This window comes from Humulus lupulus, chromosome 7, assembly GCF_963169125.1.
Source record: "Humulus lupulus chromosome 7, drHumLupu1.1, whole genome shotgun sequence".
NCBI classification, from domain to species: Eukaryota; Viridiplantae; Streptophyta; class Magnoliopsida; order Rosales; family Cannabaceae; genus Humulus; species Humulus lupulus.
Window position 1 is genome coordinate 95,413,106 of NC_084799.1, and position 7,109 is coordinate 95,420,214.

The 7,109-nt window shown below is 39.5% G+C and overlaps 1 non-coding gene across 1 annotated transcript; it reads left to right on the top strand.

The window, feature by feature from the left end:
* The first annotated feature begins 6,629 nt into the window (after positions 1 to 6,629).
* Positions 6,630 to 6,736, top strand: LOC133793179 (small nucleolar RNA R71). Its single transcript, XR_009874636.1, has one exon. It is a non-coding gene; the product is annotated as a small nucleolar RNA R71 (small nucleolar RNA).
* Positions 6,737 to 7,109: the final 373 nt, after the last annotated feature.

Consider the following 7,109-nt stretch of genomic DNA (forward strand, 5'->3'; position numbering starts at 1 on the left):
ATTTGAGCTGCTGGAAGGTTGAAATTGGTTGGGCCTTCATATGCGTTGTTGGGCCTGCGGAAGCCGTGGGGCTGAAGGGAAGAGAGGAAAGAGATGGTAACGTTGAAGAAGGCTTGGGCTGTATTTGACGTTGGACTTGGAGGCTTGATGCTGAAGGAAAATTAGGATGGCCTGGACACGTGGCGCAAGGAGGACCAAGGAACCTGTACACGTGGCGCGAAGGGAGCACGACACCTGGCAGCTGTGGGGAGAGGAAATAAGAGTTGGGTCTGGGCTTGGAGCTTCGGTTTGGGCCAAATTCTTTCAAAAAATTTCCTTCATTTTCTTTTTCAGTTTTAACTATTTCTTTGTTCTCTTTTTTTATTAATGTCCAAATGCAATTTATTTCCTGAAAATTAAACACAAATTAAATTTAAAATTAATATTTTCAATTATAAAATATATTACAATAAATTCATGAAAATATTAATTAAAACTTAATTTATTTTACACTTTAAAACTGATAAATTTGCATTTTTGAGCTCTAATCACAACCCCCAACTAGCTTATTACTAGTCCCTAGCAATTCAAGCGAAAAAGAAAATTGTCAAGTTGAATAATCAAGTCAAACTAAGCAAAATCCTCTAAGAATTTTCAAAGTATCAGCAAGAAGTCAGAAATAACTATCTAAGCTACTATAGTTGCGATTTTAGAGTTGTGTGTGTGCACCAAACCATATTCTTTTTATAGCAAGTCATAACACAAATAGTATCGAAAAATCTCAAAAGTATAAATATCTCAACTCCAAATTCCTCACGGGCATTGAAAGTATTTGTATGGGAAGGATTACACTCTTGGAGTTGGAAATGTAACAGTTTACACTCAAATGAGAAAAGATAAACTTTTTAGGACAAGCAATTTGAACAAGTATTGATCACAAGATAGGCAAATCAACTTATTGGAATCCAAATGACAAACAACCTTTGGGATTTACATGAGAAAACTCAAAGAACAGAATGACAACTAACTAGAAGTGATAAATAAGAAAATGAACTATAATGATAATAAAATTGTTTTTTGTTTTTTTTAATACAATTACACAAAATAATAGTAATAGAAATATATATATTTTCAACAACTACAAAATCATAGAAGGAAGTGTTGCTCTTGTTCTTTTTTTTTCTTCATTTTTTTTACAAGAGACAACACACAAATAAAAAGGAAATTACAAATACAATACAATAAATAGAACACAAATTTATTACAAAGACTTATCTTAAATGAAAAACATCCCTCTCGTAAATGTCATGTTTTAAATTCCAAAGATGTGACTTTACCAACTCAAATGATCAATAAAAGTTCAAAAAGTTGTTTTCTCAACTCTCACAACTCACCAAGAAATGAAAAACTTTAAACTTGAAATTTCTCTCAACTATTTGTGTTAACAACCAATTTATCACATGTTTGGAAAGTGCACAAAAGAACTCTAAAAATCACTTCTTAATAGCTAAACATAGTAAGAACTGACTCAAACCAACAAGTTATACTCATGCTTGGATAATTTTGAGAAAATTTGACTTAAAAATTCAACAAGACAATAATTTTTTCCAAATGAATGCTAATGAGACAACAATAAGATTTACAAATGAAAGCCAATGCATGCTCACCACCCCAACCAAAAATCAGACAGTGTCCTCAATGTCAAAATGAATAATCAATGAAAAAGGTAAGGAGAGAGAACATATGGATGATGACCATGTCCATGAGGTGAGAGAGAAAATAGCTTGGTAACAATACCCCAAAACAAAATACGAAAAAGCATACAAAAATACAAGAAAGACAGAAAAATAAATATAATGAAAAAAAAAGAACAACAACAAACCATTTAGAACTTCAGAGTGTATAGATTGGGTCCTTAAGAAGGACCTCTTCAACACGACTCACACTCTCAATGTAATGCTTCAGTCTTTGGCCATTGACTCCAAAAATTCTCCCATCGGTTGGGTCCTCGGCCTCAACAGAATCGTTGGGAAATTCTGGCTTCACTACAAATGGGCCAGTCCATCACGACCGCAGTTTACTAGGATGCAAGTGCAAGCGAGAATCGTACAGATGCACTTTTTGATTTGGCTTAAAGTTTTTTCGCAGGATTTGTTGGTCGTGAGCGATTTTCAATTTTTCTTTATAAATCCTGGAATTGTCATATGCATCGTTTCTCAACTCCTCAATTTCGGACAACTGGAGTTTGCAATTGATACCTGCGGCATTCTGATCAAAGTTTAGGGCTTTGATAGCCCAATATGCTTTATGCTCGAGCTCGACAGGTAAATGACAGGCTTTTCCAAAGACAAGCCGATAGGGAGACATCCCAAGAGGGGACTTGAAAGCAGTGTTGTATGCCTAAAGAGCGTCTAGAAGTCGTGTAGACCAATCTTTGCGATCAGAATTTACCGTCTTTTCCAGAATGTGTTTTATCTCCCTATTGGCTAACTCAACTTGACCATTGGTTTGTGGATGATAGGCATTTTCAACTTTATGAAGTACACCATACTTGCACATAAGAGCCTCAAAGGATCGGTTGCAAAAATGAGTGCCTTGATCACTGACGATAGCGCGAGGGGTACCAAACCTTGATAACACTTTTTCTTTCAAGAATTTGACAATTATAGCGTTATCATTGGTTCGACATGGTACAGCCTCGACCTATTTTGAAACATAATCCACAACGAGAAGAATGTAAAGGTAGCCAAAAGAAGGTGGAAATGGTCCCATAAAGTCTATCTCCCAACAATCAAATATTTCGATAACAAGAATTGGATTCAAGGGCATCATGTGCCAACAGGATAAGGATCCTAACTTTTGGCACCTTACACAAGAACGACAGAAATCATTGGTGTCTTTGAACAAAGTGGGCTAGTAAAGGCCGCATTGTAAGATTTTTGCAGCTGTTTTCTTCACAGAGAAGTGACCACCACAAGCATCATTGTGGCAAAAATTCAGCACACTAGACACCTCATCGTCGTGGATGCATCTTCGCATGATTTGGTCGGGGTATTACTTGAATAAGTATGGGTCATCCCAAAAGAAATTGCGCACCTAAACTAGAAATTTGCGTTTGTCTTGTGAACTCCATTCAGATGGGAGTTCACCTGTTACTAAGTAGTTTACAATGTGAGCGTACCACGACAACTTAGCAACAGAAAGCAATTGTTCATCGGGGATATCATCATGAATAGGTGGACAGTCAGCGGGATCGCTAAATTCAAGTTGGGACAAGTGGTCTGCGACGACATTTTCAACACCTTTCTTGTCTTTGATCGTTATGTCAAATTCTTGCAGGAGAAAAATCCATCGTATTAATCGCGCCTTAGCATCCTTTTTGGAAAGGAGATACTTAAGGGCGGAGTGATCTATGAAGATCGTAATAGGTGATCCAATCAAATAAGAGAAGAATTTGTCAAGAGCAAAGACAACGACAATAAACTCTTTTGCAGTAGTGGAATAGTTCATTTGAGCACCATTGAGAGTTCGACTTGCATAATAGACAACAAAGGGTTTCCCCTCCCTTCATTGTCCTAGCGTAGCTCCCACAACAAAGTTGCTGGCGTCACACATGATCTCGAAAGGAAGACTCCAATCAGGTGACTGAATGATGGGACCGAAAGTGAGTGAATTGACAAGCATTCAGAATGATTCCTCACACTTAGGTGTCCATTCAAATGTGGCATATTTGGCGAGGAGGTTGCTTAGCGGGCGGGCAATCATTGAAAATTTTTGTATGAACCTCCTATAGAAACTAGCATGACCAAGAAATGACCTAACGTCTTTGACAGTCTTAGGAGTCGGCAGGTTGGAGATAAGGTCGACTTTGGATTGATCAACCTCAATTCCTTTTTCAGAAATAATGTGACCTAAGACTATTCCAAAAGATACCATGAAGTGGCATTTATCCCAATTAAGGACAAGTCCTTTCTTGATGCATCGTTTTAAAATAGCTTCAAGATGAAGAAGAAATGTCTCAAAGGAGTTTCCAAAAACGGTTAGGTCATCCATGAATACTTCCATCGATTTTTCGATCATGTCACTAAAGATGCTCATCATGCATCTTTGGAAAGTAGCTAGTGCATTACACAAGCCAAATGGCATACGCCGGAAAGCAAAGGTGCCAAAGGGGCAAGTGAAAGTGGTCTTATCTTGATCCTCTAATGCAATCTCAATTTGATAATAGCCAGAATAGCCATCAAGAAAGCAATAGAAAGGATGACCAGTTACACGTTCAAGAATTTGATTAATGAATGGGAGTGGAAAATGATTTTTGCAGGAGGCGGCATTTAATTTTCTATAATCAATGCACATGCGCCACCCCGTCACCATTTTTGTGGGGACAAGGACCCCTTTTTCGTTTTGGATAACAGTGACACCAGATTTCTTGGGCACGACTTGAGTAAGACTGACCCATTTGCTATCTGCCACTGGGTAAATAATACCAACGTCTAGAAATTTCAAAACTTCATTTTTTTACAACTTCTTTCATCATGGGGTTCAGACGCCGCTGAGGGTCTCTTCAAGGGATGGCTTCGTCCTCCAGATTGATTCGATGGGAGCAAATTAAATGGATAATACCTTTGATATCAGCAAGGGTCCAACCTATCGTAGATTTATGCGTTCGCAGTAGGTCGAGTAACTGCAATTCTTGAGAATTTTGAAGGTTGGACGAGATGATAACTGGAAAGGTCTCACCGTCTCCCAAGAAGGCATGTTTTAGATGCTCGGGAAGTTGGGTCAATTGAACAATTGGAACCTCTTCGGCTGAAGTTTTTGGCTGTGCCCTCTCACGAGGTAGCTCTTCAAAGCGAGGTTGCTAAAACTGAGTCCTTCTATGGCGCGAGTCTATGCGATCCGATATTGCATGAGTAGACTCAATAGAACAGGGACTTTCATTGTCAGACAGAAGGAGGAGTTCATCAAGAATATCAAAGTTGCTTCGCAATTGAACCTCCTCAGGAATTATAGTGTCAATCATGAATGTTTGATAGCATTCATCATCTTCTCGGGGTAGTTTCTCGATGTGGAAGATATTGACTTCAAGAGTCATGTTTCCAAACGATATCTTCATTAGACCATTCCAACAATTGATCAAAGCATTTGCTATAGCAAGGAATGGTCTTTAGAGGATAATAAGAATTTTAGACTCCATGTTTACCACAGATTGGGTATCAAGAATAAGAAAATCCACGGGGTAATAGAATTTTTCAATCTTAACCAATACATCCTCAACAATACCCCTAGGCTTTTTGGTGGAACGATCAGCAAGCTGTAGTACAATAGATGTTGGCTTCATTTCTCCAAGACCGAGTTGCGAGTATACAGAGTAGGGCATGAGATTGACACTCGTGCCAAGATCAAGTAAGGCTTGGCTGACTTCATGGGTCCCAATTTGGCAAGAAATGGTGGGACAACCGGGATCTTTGTATTTCAACGGTTCCTTTTGTTCAATCACCGCACTCACTTGCTCGGTCAAGAAGGCGGTCTTCTTGACATGGTGCTTCCTTTTTGCAGTGCAAAGATCCTTGATGATTTTGGCATAAGCGGGCACTTGTTTAATGATGTGAAGCAAAGGAAGATTAATCTTCACTTGTGTCAAGTGCTCAAGGAGTTCAGCTCAGTTATCAGGAAGTTTCCCAAAAGGTTTCAAAGCTTGGGGAAATGGTACTTTTGGAGTGGCATTGAGTGGTGAATTTTTGGAAATGACTTTTGCAGTACGGGGAGTGTTGGATTTTATGGGTGGGTCTTGCAGAGTTTTACCGCTTCTCGTTGTGATGGCATTCACTTCCTTGACATTTGGATCATTAGAATTTGAAGATTGGGCCATGTGTTGGCCTTGCACATTGAATTTCGGTTGGGAAGGAAGTTTGCCATTTTCCGGAATGGCCAAGGATCCAGTCAATTTTGAGAATTGACATTTCATTTCCTCGATTTCTTCCATCATTTGGCGATTCAATTTGGATTGTTCCTCCATGAATGCATGAAGAGTATTCTTGAGAGAATTTCGTTATGGATGAGCATTGTATTGAGGTGCAGAGTACGCCTTTGATGGTTGAACTTGTTGCTCATTTCTCCATTTGCCTCCAGACGATTGAGCTTGGTTGGAATCTCTCCAACTGAAATTTGGGTGGTTTCTCCAACCAGGGTTGTACGTATGGGAGAATGGCTTGTTATATGCCCCTAAGGCATTGCATTGCTCCTCATAAACCCCCCTCATTTCATTGAAAGCTAAGCAATCCTTAGCTAAGTGCTCTGTCCCTCCACAAACAAAGCAAGGTTCTTGCGGTTCCGCTTGAGCTATCATGTGCGATTTTTGTCTATTCTTCGTCATTAAGACCTCAAACTTATTTTTCAAAGCTTCGAGTTGGGCCTTAACACTATCCTCTTCTCGAAGTTGATAGATCCCAGATGGTTTGTGTCGGTTGGTGCTGTTAGTAGCACTTGGACCAGTCCAGGTGTGAGACTTTTTCGCGGTTTCTTCGAGATATTCTAGAGCATCGTCTGGCTCTTTTTCGAGGAATTCACCATTGCATAGCATTTCTACAAACTGGCGATCACGACTCGTGAGGCCTTCATAGAAGTAACTGACCAAACGCCAGTTCTCATAGCCATGGTGCGGGCACTGATTTAACAGATCTTTGAATCTTTCCCAGACTTGATAGAAGGTTTCATTGTCCTTTTAGGAAAATGTGGAAATATGTCGTTTTAGACTGTTGGTCTTATGGCTGGGGAAGTGTTTCAGAAAGAAGGATTTGGTCATCTCTTCCCATGTTCCAATCAACCTAGGTCTCAAAGAGTACAACCAGCTTTTGGCTTTGTCCTTCAAGGAGAAAGGGAAGAACTTCAGTCGCACAGCATCGGCATTTTCGGCTTGGTTATAGAACGTGGCTACTACCTCCTAGAATTATTTGATATGCACGTATGGGCTTTCATTTTCCATTCCATGAAATGTGGGCAAGAGTTGAATCGTGCCAGGTTTAAAGTCTAATGCGGGCATATTAGGAGGTAAGATAATGCATGAAGGCGTGGAAGTGCGAGTAGGATGGAGGCAGTCATTGAGAGTTCTTGGTTGGATTTCATCATTG